The 16,120-nt window shown below is 37.8% G+C and overlaps 1 long non-coding RNA gene across 1 annotated transcript in view; it reads right to left on the bottom strand.

The window, feature by feature from the left end:
• Window positions 1–5,327: 5,327 nt before the first annotated feature.
• Window positions 5,328–16,120, bottom strand: part of LOC132345838 (uncharacterized) — a 707,158-nt gene continuing 696,365 nt past the window's right edge. Inside the window, exon 4 of the long non-coding RNA XR_009495422.1 lies at window positions 5,328–5,758. This is a non-coding gene — a long non-coding RNA (uncharacterized lncRNA). The remainder of the gene's footprint in view (window positions 5,759–16,120) is intronic.

The raw sequence follows: 16,120 nt of genomic DNA, 5'->3' as shown, positions 1-16,120 counted from the left end.
AAGTCCTCAAGAAGCTTAAATTCAAGGGCTTAGGAAGAGGATGACAGCAATCAACAATGTTTTTATCCAGATTGGAAGTGGAAAGAGAGACTTCTTAGAAGTAGGTGAAAGTATTAATCACTCCGTTGTGTCTGATTTTTTGTGAACAAATGGACTGTTGCCCACCAGGCTCCTGTCTATGGGATTCTCCAGGCAAGAATACTGGAGTGGGTAGCCATTCCCTTCTCCAAGGGATCTTCCTGACCCAAGGATCCATCCTGGGTCTCCTGCATGGCAGGCAGATGCTTTACCATCTGTGTCACCAGGGAAGCCCTCTTAGAAGTAACTACATTGGCAAGTCACTTAAACACTCCAGATTTCAATTTCCTTATCTGAAAACTAGAAATAATCAATTTACCCTCTGAGGATGATACTTAAATAAGACTGGGGGTGTAACATACCTGTCAGAGGAACTGGCACCTCAGAGACATGCAAAATGTGTTCAGCTCCATTGCTACCCTCCCTAAGGACTTTATATTTTCATCTAGTCCTATTTCTGCAATTTTATACCTCTCAGTCTTTATGTTAAATATTAAAGGCATTAAGTGGCATAATTTTACTGGCTACTCTATGTCCAAGTAAGCAATTACATTTTGTAGAATCTGTTGAATTACCACGGGTTGTTTCATTGTCCTAATCATCTGATTACTGAAAAATAACCGGAATTAATGCAAAATGGTCAAGTAGGTAGCAATTTGTCTGCCTCAAAAGATGTTATTAAAAGGATGTTAGCAGGGCTGTCTCACTATTCTGAAACTCTCCACTGCAGTGGGCTCTAAAAGCCCCTTCCGTGGCACTCTTAGTGGAGACCAGTGGTCATCTAACTTTTGAAATTATTATTAGCTTTGTACTCAGATGATATCAAAATCCAGGAGGCCCAGCTGAGGTGTGGTAACTGCTGATACCAGAACTACTAACTTGGATGTTTTTTCCCCTCCTCTGTCCTACATATTTCCTGATAAAAGATTATAGCTAAGCCATCAGTGCCTCTTGATGCAGTAGATGTTTACATAACCACCCCCCCACACACACAAACATTTAGCAAAGAGAACACATACATGCTGTATCTACCGTCTACTGTAACTATGTAATTATTTATAGTTAGATAAATATATAAGTATGTAATGATGCTTACATCAAGTAAGTTATTTTGTGTAAGCTTATGTATATATAAATGTAAATTTAAGTGCTCTCTATATATTACTTATATACTATATATTGGCTGCTTATGATAAAAGCATTTATGTATATCTTTAGTCATTCTATGAATATGTGCTTAGAAATTTTCATGACAAAAGGCTTAAAAATGCATTAAATTAATTTCACTTCCATTTGCAAAAGAGTTCTCGAGTGCTTTTATGAATGTCCAATGAATTGGGAAAGCAAGAAAGAATAAGAACTATCTATCTCAAGGAGGTTAATCAACTAGGACACCACAGACTAAAATTCACACCAGGTAAGATTAAAAACCTTAAGAAATATGCATGCCTATGAAGAATAAGAAGTAAAAATACAGACAAAACTTAGTGAGGCATATTCTCAACATACTGTTACAATTTAATTAGGGAAAAATCCACTTATACATTTTCATATATATGTTTAAATGTCATATGGACTAAAGCATCACATTAAGACTCTCAAATTTAGTTTTTAGAAGTTCTTGAATCAAGTGTAGCACTGTAATGCTAGAATCAAATATAGGACCCTTTAAAAATTGAAGAAAGAAAGAAAAATAGAACCCTGAGCCCTCCTTGAGCTAAAACAGATGGTATCTACTCAAAGGGCAGGGAAAATTTAAGCTTTCTCTTCATGTTTGACATATGACAAAAACGCTGAATGAAATCCTACAAAATAATTATCACTCAAGACCTCCTTTTACTTCTAGATGTATAGACTGCTTTGTTAATACTTCATTTTTTGATCAGTGAGTCTGGTTTCCAGGGATTTTCCTTCCTTCACAATAGCCAAACTTATATTAAGGGTCAGAGTCTTTTGCAAAAAGTATTAATGTAGAAAATAAAATCCATTAAGGTGAGGAAACTAACAAAACAGAATCTTATGCTTGGGGACAAGAATAATTTATTTGTGTATGTGGGACAATGAGTTATTTGGTCTTTCTTCACAAATGAGATAAATGTCATAGCCCATCATATCCCACTACCATGAATTATATATAACAACATTTGGTGAAATATGAAATTCTAAAAATACACTGAAAGGCTGGAGTCATCTTAATGGTTTATTATGATAGGTGCTCCTGGGTTTGAAATATCTTCTTTCAGAGAAGACAAATGGGGGCGACATTATTTTAGAAAGTCCACATCTTTTAAAAAGATGGATTAAAAGCTCTTTGAGACAGCTGTGCTGTTTTATTAGAAGAACAACATTTTCTTCCTAAATAGTCCTTGAGGGCAATTGCATGGAATAATCCGGGGACATTTTGGGCTCTATTCAAAATTGAAGCTCAAAGAAATGCTGCGGAGAAGACGGCAGGATAATCACTTTTGCTGGGAATGTAAGCATGTGAATATGGACAAGGAAGGAAATCAGACTTAAATCAGAGTAACAAAGCTATATTTTCAATTTCAAAGAAGTATTCTTTCTGTGGTGCAGCTTCACTGTGGTTAACACCTGGCTTTGTAGTCAGAGGAAACTAAATTTGAGCACTTTCTCTGTTTCATAGTTACCTGGGAACTTGGTCAAGGTCAATCTCATCACCTCTATATTTTCCTCCGTGAAATGGGGACATATTTTTGTATCTCTCTGTGGTTTTGAGGATTAAATGAGATAGTGCAAATACTGGGCTTATCATCTTACCTTGCAGAGGTGAACAAACCTGCTCTTTTGGAAACTATCTAGCTTAGTAGGTAATAGACAGCAGCCCACCAGGCTCCCCTGTCCCTGGGATTCTCCAGGCAAGAACACTGGAGTGGGTTGCCATTTCCTTCAATGCAGGAAAGTGAAAAGTGAAAGTGAAGTCGCTCAGTCGTGACAGACTCTTAGCGACCCCATGGACTGCAGCCCACCAGGCTCCTCCGTCCATGGGATTCTCCAGGCAAGAGTACTGGAGTGGGTGGCCACTGCCTTCTCCAAGGAGGTAAACCCATGGCTCTGATATTAGATCCTCAAGATGTGCTCTTATTTCCTGTGTAACTATGCAAGATTGAGTCAATCTCTCTGAACTCCAATTGATGCATCTAAAAAATAAGATGATATAAGTATCCACTGCTAAGGTCGTGAAGGTTATCTACAAAACGTAAAATGCTTGCTACAGCACCTGATATAATTATAACAAGAGTCAACAGCAACAGGTATAAATACAACCTTAAATAACAATACAATTAATATTCACATAATACAAAACTCACAACTTCTCAACTGTTTCTTTTCTATTTTTAAGGGTCTTTTTGGTTTAGTTCCTTCTCTATTTTCACATCTCTGAAGTGCCTCAGGGAAAATCCTAAACATATAAGAGATACGTAAGGGTGCCGTGGACGTGGGGACGGCACCTGTCATCATGTCACTTACAGTCACTTTTCCCTGCTCAAATGTGCACACCTGGGGAAGGCTGAAAACTCAGTCTCCCACATTATCCCCCTTTCACAGTTGGGTAGGGAACATCTGGCCAATTAATTTCCATGTGGTCGAGGAGGCTGGATCACCAATTACAACCTTCGAGGGTTCTTATTTTCATTACCTTCCCACCGTTAGCACAGGCTAGACTAGGGGAGCTGCCTGCTCTGAGAGCTTGCACTGCTTACATTCTAGTGAAGGATACAAAGAGAGGACCACAAATCATACAAGGCAGAACTGTAATTGGATATGCTGTTCTCTTCAGATTTTTCTGTTACAAATACACACAGCACCTATACATAAGCCAAGTTATGAAGCTAAATACTCTGTTAAAGATAGTAATGCATTTCCATCTGGACTAACTATGAGGTCATGCAAAAGTCTTCCAAACATTCTCACTCATTTTATTTTCTAATGAAGAAAAGGAAATAGAGTCTTCAGGGTACGTATGAGGAATGCCCCAAATTTATCGTGAAGAAGGTGGGTTCTTTCTTAAATAATGAACTGTATCTTCCCATTACAAATAAACAATCATTTTCTACTGTAATAATACTCAATAACAATTTCAGTTTGGGCCCATCACTGAAGCAGATATTTGGGGGTAGGAGATGTTTATGTAGCTGGCTTTTCCTCTAGGACTCTGCGTTCTAAGTAACTACTGTTTGTCCAATAAATACAAGTCTCTGATAGTTCTGTGGTGAACTCAGCAGGGTCCAGGCTATTATTTAAGGCTCTTTTAAAGAATAAATATCAAATAATCTGAAAAGGCATCTTAAAGGGTAACACTGTAGCCATATTTTTATGGCTGCTAGCTGCAGGGAATCAAAGGAGAATTTTCTCCCTCTGGAAGGCAGACTTCCACTCAGGCTAATGGACACTATGCACTTTAACAATGTCTGACGTGGCACACAGTTTCAACATGCTGCTCAACACCTATAATCATCCTGAGACAGGCAGGGAGTTCTTACACTGGAATATCAGAAGACAATTTGGTAATTGCAATGTTGTGACCATGGATGTCTACATATGCATGTACAGGTGATATGTACATGTGTGTTTATATACATAAAGCTTTAGAGTAGGTCAAAACTATATCAGCATCTAGAATTTTGTAATTGATGAACACTTTGTCCTTCAACAGAGATGATATTGGTTGAATGGAAGTATCTCACTTCCCCTATCAATGGGGGGAGAAGGGGACAGATTTTAATCAAATTTCACCAATCAGATACCAGTCATACCCTATACTAGTTTCTTACCTAGATTTCTGAACTTCTCTAGCTCCTATCCTTCTCTTCAGCCATTCATTTGATTTTGTGATATAGCCAATATGATTTTAATTTATCCTTTTGTTTTTCTACCTTCGTTACTCAGTATTAGTTGCTGTTGCATGCAACCAATGGTTTATGATTCATGAAGTATATACCCCTACCCCCGATGCCTCCTGCAACTTGCCATTCTGCAAAACTGAACACAGGATATGTGTTCTCTCCTGCCTCCATAAATAGCAAAACTACCCAGGATTTCACTTTTAAAACATTCTCACATTTGCTTATATTAATATTCTTTTAAGGCCAATGAAAGTGATTTACCTATATGTTTTATTTTTCACTTTCCTGCCAACTAAAAAAACTTTTTAAAAAAATATTAACCTCATTGATTTTGAAACATTAATCTCTTCTCAGCTCTCGGACAGAACCTTGCTGTATGCAAACAGGTTTGTTTCTATACCTGGTCATCAGTAGCAATATTTCTCCAAGGTTTAAATCATCCAGATAGCATGTTAAATTATAGTGCCTCTCTTTCTTCTCTGACAGATTCCACCCTTTTGAGTCTCTGCCTTCTTTCTTAGCTACAGTAAATGGATCTTTTAAAGCATCCAGGTGCAAATGAATTAATGGTCTTCTATTGTGAGAATGATGGAAGCCCTCCCCCTCCTCCTCCACATTGAGGTCCCTTCCCCTTCTGAGAAACCCACATATCAATTAAACTCACCTGCTAATTAAAAGCTTGTTTGGAAAAATCCTTGCCAGTTAGATGCAAAAGAAAAGTGTAAAGGTGTCTAAAAATAGAGGCTTTGAATGTCAATTACTTCCTTCCTCTTCAGTTCCTGGTTCCTCAGGTTGAATTAAACACTGGTGAAAAACTAGGAGAGGGAAAAAGAAAGAAAAAAGAGTGAATTTTTTTTTCAACATATTCCCCAGGAGTATATAATTTGTTTAGTAACTTTAGTTCTTTGTCAGCAATATCAAAATGTACAGTTTTTATTCATGAGACAAAAACACTCTCATTCCTTCTCATACAACCACACAAGATGTCTTGTACAAAGAAGTAGAAACCTCAGTTCTCACATGTTGACTGTCATCAGTCAAGCCAGAGCTTTTATGAGCCAGAACATCAGAGGAACAAAAGTGAGTGTGGAAATGATTCTTGGTTCAGTCCCTTAATGACTCCTGCCCTTCGATCTTCAACCACCACTCTTTCCAATCTGCTTTTCCTGAGAAATGGGTCCTAAGAGCAGATTTATACCAATAGTAGATTGTCTTCTTTCTTTTCTACCCCAGACTTTAAAAAGCTGTATTGCTCTGAAGTAACGTAAGTATTGTACTATACAAAATAAAGAAAATTCTAAATATAGAACTTGGGAGACTAGGAAAGCCATAGGTATGAACAAAGACCTCAGTTTCATGTACCAAACAATGAGGGCAAATTATCATCTGCCTTAGAAAATGATGGCTAATTATTTATCCATTTATACATTCACTAGATTTTTTTTGCTATAGTAGGTCCATTCTTCAATAGTCATTGAGTCAGGATGTGGCATCAGAATTGTGATTACAATCAAGTCCCAGCCCTTGGAGAGTTTATAGTCTAGAAAAGAAACTTAGAGTAATAGAAATTACAATAGCATGTGACAAAGTTGGTAATCAGACAAACATAAACTGCTAATCCAGATATGGACAGTTAAACAAAGGCTTTTAGAAATGGCTACAGTTAAGCTAAGACCAAAAGGTTGAAATTAAGTCCATGAGAGGGAGGAGAAGAGAGAAAAAGCTATTCCAATCTTGTTGAATGGGTACCATGCAAGAGAACATGACACTTTGGGGGAACTGTCCATGGTTCTTTGGACCTGGAACATAAAGAGAGAAGGGAAAATCCAAAGGAAGACCAAAATGACATGGTATTTTAAACTGCCTTTTCAATAATCATAAATTAGTGCACTTTTAAAATAATAGGACATGTAAATGGAAAACAGGAAAGAACAAAGAATCTCTATTTCATGACTTCCTTTATGATATGCAAAGGCAAAACTGGGCACGTTTAGGTGGCTATGAAAAACACTGTTTACCAAAAATTGGAGACTTTAACTGATTTCACATTCCATCATTTAAATAGATATATGCTATAGATTTAAGTTCACAGGATTAAGGTAGACTGCATGTCACAGATTGAGGATAGGACAGTGACTAATGTAGCAAAGACCTGTAAAAACATAAACCCTTCTCAGAAAAAAATGATTTTCCAGTATGTTTACGTTCAAAAATAGAATATGGTTTTGAGAACAAAGAGAAGAAATTCATAGAACGAAACACTGTGTATCAATGAGATGAAAGCTAATCTTTAATTCAGTTCAGCTAAGAATTATTGAGCACCTACTACATGTCAAGCATTTTAATGGGTTCAAGGGCAATCAAAATTGATAAATTTAATACAGTTGGGTCCCAAAGCTGAAAGACCAATAGTAAAAATCTGCTTATTAAAAAGAACCCTCAGCAAGCACTCAATGTCATAATATGTTCCCTCTATTCTATCACCTAGAATATAAGGCAAGAAACTTGTTTTAATTGAAACATAGTTACAAAATTGTGTTAATTTCTGCTGCAGTAAAGAGATTCACTTATATATACATATATATTTATATTCTTTTTAATATCTATCCCATTATGGCTTATCACAGGGTATGGAATATAGTTTCCTATGTTATACAGTAGGACCTCATTCTTTGTCCATCCTACATATAACAGTTCGCATTTGCTAACCTTAAACTCCGGCTCCATCCCTCCCCTGTCTCCCTTCCTCCTTAGCAACCACAAGTCTGTTCTCTATGTCTGTGAGTCTGAAGAAACTTTTCTTATTCACAGCTGTATCCCCAGTGCCTAAATAGTGCATGGCACACTGATTAAGTTAAATATGTAAAGCGTGTCTTGCTGAGTGGCCTCTAGATCTAGAGGCTTAAACTCCAGTTTCAATGTAACAAAAAGGCTCAAGACCTTCAATCTTTTCCCATATCTTCTTGTTGTTTGAGGCAAAAAAAAAAGGTCTTCCTAGCTGTGAAATTCAAAGTTCTTAAAGTAAGTCCTATAGCCAGCCCCAAATTAATCCTCCAAGTTGCAAATCACCCTCCAGCGGTTTCTTACTGCACTGAAAATAAAACTGCAACATTTACCAAGGCCTATTGTCCCCCAGCGATACCTTCTCCTTCATCCCAACATTCCTCTGACATTTTCTACACTCTAGGCACACGGACTTTCCATTCCTCAGGCACATCACACGTTTTCATTTTGTGGCCTTTGCCCTCTTCTCTCCGCCTGGAATCTTCCCCAAGAACTTTGCATGCTTCACTCTTATCATAAAGGTCTCAGATTGAATGTCACATCTTCAGTGAAGCCTTCTCAGACCATTCTTTTAAAATGGCCACATTCACCCATCAGTATTATTCCATGATAGCATCCTGCTTTGTATTCTTCATAGCAGTTCTTATTATCTGACATTTTCCTTTTGCCTGTGTCTCTTCCCACCCTCTACAACTAGACCGTTAGCTCCATAAAGAAAATGAAATGATATTCTTTATCATGAAAGCAGTGTCTTGTACACAGCAAGTACTTTATAAATATTTGTTTATTGCATAAATGAATAAATTATCCAATCATAAGCAGACCTTCATTAAAGTTGAGAGAAACTATGGACATTGCTATCTGTAATAGAAAATTCAGGGTGATAGCCATAATAATACAACTAATCCATTTTTTTAGTGGTATAGAACTAAATTATAAGTCTAAAGTTGAGATTAATGGACTTGGAGGGCATTATGCTAAGTGAAATAAGTCAGACAGCAAAAGACAAATTACTGTATGATATAGTATATGTAGAATCTAAAAAACACAACAAACTAGTAAACAAAATAAGATGAAGACTCACAGATATAGAGAACAAACCACTGGTTATCAACAGGGAGAGGGGAAGGTGGAGGGGTGGTATAGGTATAGGAAAAGAAGGGTTATTATGGGATTATATGAAATCATGTATGTGAAAATTTAAAAATGAAGTGACTTATTGTAAAAAGTATAAAATTAACCTTCAAATTCAAATATTTTTCATTGACTTTTAAAATTTAGGTATTTGAAAATAGCATTTTTTGTTGTAATTTTCCTTTGTTGATATTTTATTTAATTTCTAAAGGAACCACTTGCCTGCTCCACGTATCAGCTTTTATATTTGCCCATATTTCTTGGTGATTCCCCAGTGCTTCTTTTGTGCAATAGTAAAATCAGGCTTCATTTTGGTTTTTGTTTTATATGCAGAGTCTGTAATTCGAAAATTTCTGGAGTATTTGCACAGTGCCCTCTCATATCTCAAGTCTCCCTGAGAAGTTTCCTAACATGTTTTATGCCTCTATCAGGAATTTAATTAATTGTTGCTGATGTCATCATTCTCTTTATTTAGCAAATCTTAGGTTCATCTTGGTCGCATTCCTCTGTGTTCACTTACATTTGGAGGAGAATGACTACCCTACACCCTCAGAGAGCAATCAGAGAGGCAGGTTTAGATATAAAACTTGATACAATTTTGTTTTCATCTTATCTCCTATCCTTTTCATTCATCTGGTATAGTCCTAAAATGCCCAAATCAGGATGTGTGTGAAGTTAACAACAGAATGCAAAACTTCTTTTATCCTTCACGAGGTTAATCCTTTATTCTCTTTGAAAAACAGAATTCACCTTTTTTTCCTCCTAGAGAGTAAGAAAAATTCTGTTTTTGCAGAAATCTGTAATGTTTTCTTATCCTTGAAGTCTACATATGGAAAACCAACCAGATCAGGATTTTTTTTTTCCTTTTTGTTATTTGTATGTTATGCAATATTCGAAAAACCACAATTAGCTGGAGTTCCATAGAACTGAATTACTTACTAACTAGTCTGGTTAATTAGAGTGCTATTTAATTTTTGTAACTCAGCCTGAGCCTGAATAGTGCAAAATCCATTACCTGTATCTTACAGTCATCCGTTTGCCACAAGTCTCAGACCTTTTTAATAATGAGCCTCTCTGACCGGTAATCACCTTTGGGCCTCCTGTTCCTTCTCTTTACAAATTAAAAAGGAGCCTGTAAAAACATCCTGGTGCAGAGTGCATAGGCAATATAGTGAGGTTGCAAGAATAGAAAACTACCAGCATTTCTGAATACTGATGACTGAAAAATGTAGTGACGCAATCTCCAACCATCTTTCACTATTTGTGTATTTGGTGCGGGGAGGGTGGTAGGGGGTGGGATGAAGAAGAGGCACATTGAACTTAGAGAGGGAGAGTAACGGGATGAGATGGAGAAGTAGAATGAGTCAGGTCTTGTATGGTATGTATTTATGAGAGAGAGGAGGCTGTTATATTTAGATTGAACTTTTAAAAGATCATAAGTATATAGTGAATTAGAGGTATGGATATTAAAGTGATACCAAGAGTGAGCTGGCTTGCTATAATCCAAGCAAGAAAGAATAGTGAACTGGATACAAGATGACAGTATTAAAATATTCACTGATTTAAATATTATTTATTAAACAGCTACCATGTTAGGTCTCGTTTAGATGTGGGGGGAAGTTTTGAACACAAGTGATCATATTCTTTCTCTAATAAAGCTTACTTTTCAATTGGAGGAAACTGAGAAGTAAAAATGAATAAATAAATGATAGATAAAGCTGGTTACTGTAGGATGATGTAACTCAGGGAGAGGTGGAGGAGACTTCAGACTGGGAGATTAGGAAAAATGTGCATTATGGACAGAGGACACCAAACCAAAGCACTGGCCCACAGGAGAAGCACTGACAAAGTATGCTAAGCAGGGACAAAGTTGATAAATTCAAGGCAAAGCATGAAAGTTGGCATGATGAACGGAGAATTAAAGTTGATAAAAGAGAAATAGGACTTGTGCAGTTGGGTAAGAGTTTGGATGTTAAGTAAAGACTTCTACGAAAGGAAATAACATGGTTGAAATTAGGTTTTTAAGAGACCACTCTGGCTCCTATGTAGGTTGTGGATTCTAGAAGTCAAAGAAATGAAGGTAGATCATTTCATAAATTTTTTATTCAGGCACAAATGGCAAAGATGAAAGCAACAGGGATGGAGAACAGAGGCAGAGTTTGGGAGATTTTGGAGGTAACATTGACAGCCTTACCGATGAATTGATCATGGAGGTTGGAAGAAGTGAAGTGAAGTGAAGTTGCTCAGTCGTGTCCGACTCTTTGCAACCCCATGGACTGTAGCCTACCAGGCTTCTAAGTCCATGGGATTTTCCAGGCAAGAGTACTGGAGTGGGTTGCCATTTCCTTCTCCAGTGGATCTTCCCGACCCAGGGATCGAACCCGGGTCTCCCACGTTATAGGCAGACACTTTACCCTCTGAGCCACCAGGGAAGCCCGCGGAGGTTGGAAGAAAGAAACAAATCAAGAAAAAAGTCTATATCTTGAAATCTGGAAATTAGATAGATGTACTGAGATGGCACATTTGTGAGATGACACAACTTAGGGAAGAGCAGTATTAGAGAGGTAAATATGGCTAAGCTGTCAATGTTGGCATGCAGATGATAAATATATTAGATTCAAAGTTAGGGTCAGGAGTCTATAGAGTTGGGGCTAAGTTCACAAAGGAGATACAAATACAACACTCATTAGGAAATAGGTGGTGTTTTACTGCATAAAAGTAGATGCATGTGTAGATGGAAAATGCTGAGGTTTGGAGTGTTCTGTGGGCAAGCAGAGCAGAAGACATCTGGAAGAGTAGGGAACAGAACCCAAGGGGTTGGAGGAAAACCAGAGTGTGTCATGACAGCCAAGAGCAGGAAGAAGTTCAAGAAGCACAGAGGGGTCCACTGTGAGAAATTCTGCTGAGTTCAAATAACAAAAGGGGGAGAAAAGGGGATGAATTCCAAGACAGGACTAGTGATGGATTGGATGTAGTCCATAGATCAAGGGTGTTTCCTAGCCCTTCATCATCCATCTCTCTTTTACTTCTCTGCCTCCCTTTTACATCATCCAGCCTCCCTTTTACTTCTCTGCCTCCCTCCCACTTTTGGTTCATCATCTCACAAAAACAGTCAACAAAAAGGTACACATTTCTAATTTGCTATTCTTTTGGGATTGCTAATTTTTCTCTTATATTGCCTCCTTTACACAATATTGCAGATAAAATGCAGGTTAGGTTCATCTTTCAAAAATCTCCAGCAGCCTTCCTTTGTCTGGGATTAAATTAAAAATTCTACCTTGCAAATTCAACTTTAATGCATCTGATCCACCCAATGGTCTCTGATTGCACCTGCAGAATTATTCCTTCTTCTGCTGTTTCCATAGTATTTTGTTTGTAACAATATACAGAACTTTAAAAATTTAGCCATGGGGTATTTATATTTCAGGTTCTCCTATTACACTGAAATATCTTAATAAGAATCACTAACAATTTGAATTGAAGCAACAACCACAGTAGCAGGAGCACAGGGCTGAAAGTCATCACTGAGTTTGGTATGGGTCAAGTATAACACTTAGCACTTTAAATAGGTCTCTTTATTTAATATTTCTTGAATCTTTGGGGAAAGTACCAGTATTATTTTAACTTTACAGATGAAGAACATGAGAAAAAGAAAGACAAGTCACATGTCTGAGGTCAAATGACTATACAGTATGGAGCACATGCAAACAGAGCAAGATTTGAAGTTTATCTCTTCCTCAAGTTTATGAGGTCTTCCCAGTGGTAAAGCATAGAAACAACTACTGGACTCATTTCAGAAAGACAAGAGTAAGTATCAACTTCATTATTATAATTTCTGGTTAAGAGCTTCTTTGGCTTTCAAATCAATCAAAAGTTACAGCTCTAGTCTGCTTTCTAGAGAGTATGTATGTTGTGGCACAGGGTTTCAATCTGCCATGGTCCACATGCACCTGTAATTGAAATCTTGTTAAGAGGATACGTTAATTTAATTAAGATCTGCTTAAGAGGATAGTTAATTTAATTACCATGATCCAACCTACATGCCCCCCCAGGACATGGTGAATGAGACTAAAGTTGGCAGCCTGAAAATGGGGAACAAAATAAAGCCAACCACAAGATCACTGGGCCACAGGGACAGAGAACTTGGCGAGCACTTGACTTAAGGACCCCTTGACACAGCACAATATGAAAAGCTGCTGAGTTTGGCCAATTTCCTATTGCTCAATGAAAGAAGATTTCAGTTCTAATTGTGGGTAAGCTATTTTTGTCATATTCTCCTATAGGTTCACTGCTCCTAATCCTGCACTTATTAATTTGGGAAACATTTTGGAAAATACTTGAGATTAAGACTGATGGGTGCTATTTTAAACCATACTCTAAAGAGAGAAGCTGAAATAAGCAAGTCAGTGCATCCTTTGGTAAGTTGACAGGCGGTGAATTGTAGCAAAAGAAATTAAGATTCAGGCCAAAATTAAGTCCTGCAAAGAATAGCTTTATGATCATTTCTATGGCTGTAAAATCTGGTACTGTTAGCACAAGGACATTTCGTTTCTAGAGAAATTTTGTTTGAATGCCTCTGAATTAGGATACTATTCAGTAAAGAGTGGTAATAACTCATCTGTTTTTATAAAAACATTCACACTTCTCTTTTCCTGTCCTTGGACTGGGTCTTCATCCCCTCATACTAGGTTACAGATAGTCTTTGCATGACCCTCTTTAGCAGTCATTCCTAGGTCTACCCTATTCTGCAATATGTGGCCAGTTGACCCTTTCTAAAACTTCACTTGGACCATGTGACTCACTATCCACCCACTGCTTCAGTTCAGTTCAGTTCAGTCGCTCAGTCGTGTCCAACTCTTTGCGACCCCATGAACTGCAGCACGCCAAGCCTCCCTGTCCATCACCAACTTCTGGAGTCCACCCAAACCCATGTCCATTGAGTCGGTGATGCCATCCAACCATCTCATCCTCTGTCGTCCCCTTTTCCTCCTGCCCTCAATCTTTCCCAGCATCAGGGTCTTTTCAAATGAGTCAGCTCTTCACATCAGGTGGCCAAAGTATTGGAGTTTCAGCTTCAACATCAGTCCTTCCAATGAACACCCAGGACTGATCTCCTTTAGGATGGACTGCTTGGATCTCCTTGCAGTCCAAGGGACTCTCAAGAGTCTTTTCCAACATCACAGTTCAAAAGCATCAATTCTTCGGCGCTCAGCTTTCTTCACAGTCCAACTCTCACATCCATACATGAGCACTGGAAAAACCATAACCTTGACTAGATGGACCTTTGTTGGCAAAGTAATATCTCTGCTTTTTAATATGCTGTCTAGGTTGGTCATAACTTTCCTTCCAAGGAGCTTTTAATTTCATTGCTGCAATCACCATCTGCAGTGATTCTGGAGCCCAGAAAAATAAAGTCAGCCCCTGTTTCCACTGTTTCCCCATCTATTTGCCATGAAGTGATGGGACCAGATGCCATGATCTTAGTTTTCTGAATGTTGAGCTTTAAGCCAACTTTTTCACTCTCTTTGACTTTCACCCATTGCTTAAGAATCTACAATGCCTCTCTGCTCTCCACAGAGAAAATTCCATATAATTCAACTTGCCATTCAACTGGACCCACCCTATGTGCTCAATCTGAAAGTAAATCCTCTCAGTCCCACTGATCCAAATTCCTCCTTATTACATAAACATACATACTTGACTTTTTATCTTACCTCTTCTTTCTCAAGCCATATTTTTGGTTTTCAATATCTAGCACAAAAATCACTTCCTTAATGAACCTCTTCCAAATAACTCCCTACCTCTTTATTTAGTGATTTATTAATTCAACATCTGTTTTCAATGCAGCACAGAATGCAAGTTTCTAACAACCTTAACTAATTGCCTTACAATTGCACTCAATTTCTTTCATGTACATGCATTGTCTTCTCAATTTAATAAATTCCTCGAGGGAGCACATGGATTTTTGTTGTTGTTACGCGCCTCCCTATACTCTAACATTGTGTCAGGTAAGCAGAAGGAACTTAATAAATACAGTAAGGAAGTAAAAAAAAAAAAAAAAAAATTACATGGCAGAGTGGAAAGTGTACCTCAGATTGAGAAGTTGCAATGCAGGTTCTGTTTTTGACATGTAGCGTTGAGTAAATTGCATAACTCCTCTTAGACTACGCTGACAAATCTGTAAGCTAAGAGTAATAACAGTATCTTCCTACTTATTGCAAAAGCACAATGCGAAGAAGTAAGGAAATGATGTATGTAAACATGTTTTCTTTTCAAAAAGAAGACATTTCAATGTTTGATTATATTTCCACATGCAGTATGGAAAGCAATTTTCCTCCATCCTGGAGATATTTTTGAAATTGATTTTTACTTGGTTGAGACAGTAAACAAGAATGAACAATTGACATAAAACAATATGAAAAGTGATTCATAATATGACCAAATGACTTCTACACAAGTGTCCAAAGTAGTTTTTTTTTTAAATAATAGTTCAAAACTGAAAATAAGCCAAACATGTATCAAAAGGTAAATAAAAAAAGTAAATTATGGCATATTCATCCAATCAAGTACTGAAAGTGAAAGTGTCAGTCACTCAGTCATGTCAGACTCTTTGTGACCCCATGGACTCCTCTGTCCATGCAATTCTCACCAGGCAAGAACTCACTAGGCTCCTCTGTCCATGCAATTCTCCAGGCAAGAATACTGGAATGAATAGCCATTCCCTTCTTCAGCGGGATTTTCCTGAACCAGGCATTGAACCCAGGTCTCCCTCACTGCAGTTGGACTAATTTACCATCTGAGCCCCCAGGGAAGCCCAAAGAAGTGCTGTCTGAGTGATCGCTCAGTTGTGTCCAAATCTCTGAGACCCCATGGACTGTAGTCCACCTCTGTCCATATAATTTTCCAAGCAAGAATACTGGAGTGGGTTGCCACTTTTTTCTCCAGGGCATCTTCCCAACCCAGGGATAAAACCCGAGTCTCTTGCATCTCCTGCACTGGCAGGCTGTTCTTTATCAGCTAAGCCACCAGGAAAGCCCAATGAAGTACTACTTAGGAATGAAAAAGTAAGGAGTTGAAAGGAATGGATCTCAAAAGTATCATGCCAAGCAAAAGAAGCCAGACCTAAAAACGAACACACTGTATGCTTGCATTTAGAAAAATACTCTAGAGAAGACAAATCTATATTATGATACAAGCAGAACAGTGGTTGCCTTATGCAAAGGTGGGAGTGGGGATTGACTGGGATGGAGCACAAGGAC

Source organism: Bos taurus, chromosome 7 (genome assembly GCF_002263795.3).
Source record: "Bos taurus isolate L1 Dominette 01449 registration number 42190680 breed Hereford chromosome 7, ARS-UCD2.0, whole genome shotgun sequence".
Lineage (NCBI taxonomy): Eukaryota > Metazoa > Chordata > Mammalia > Artiodactyla > Bovidae > Bos > Bos taurus.
This window is presented reverse-complemented; position numbering and strand designations above follow the sequence as displayed.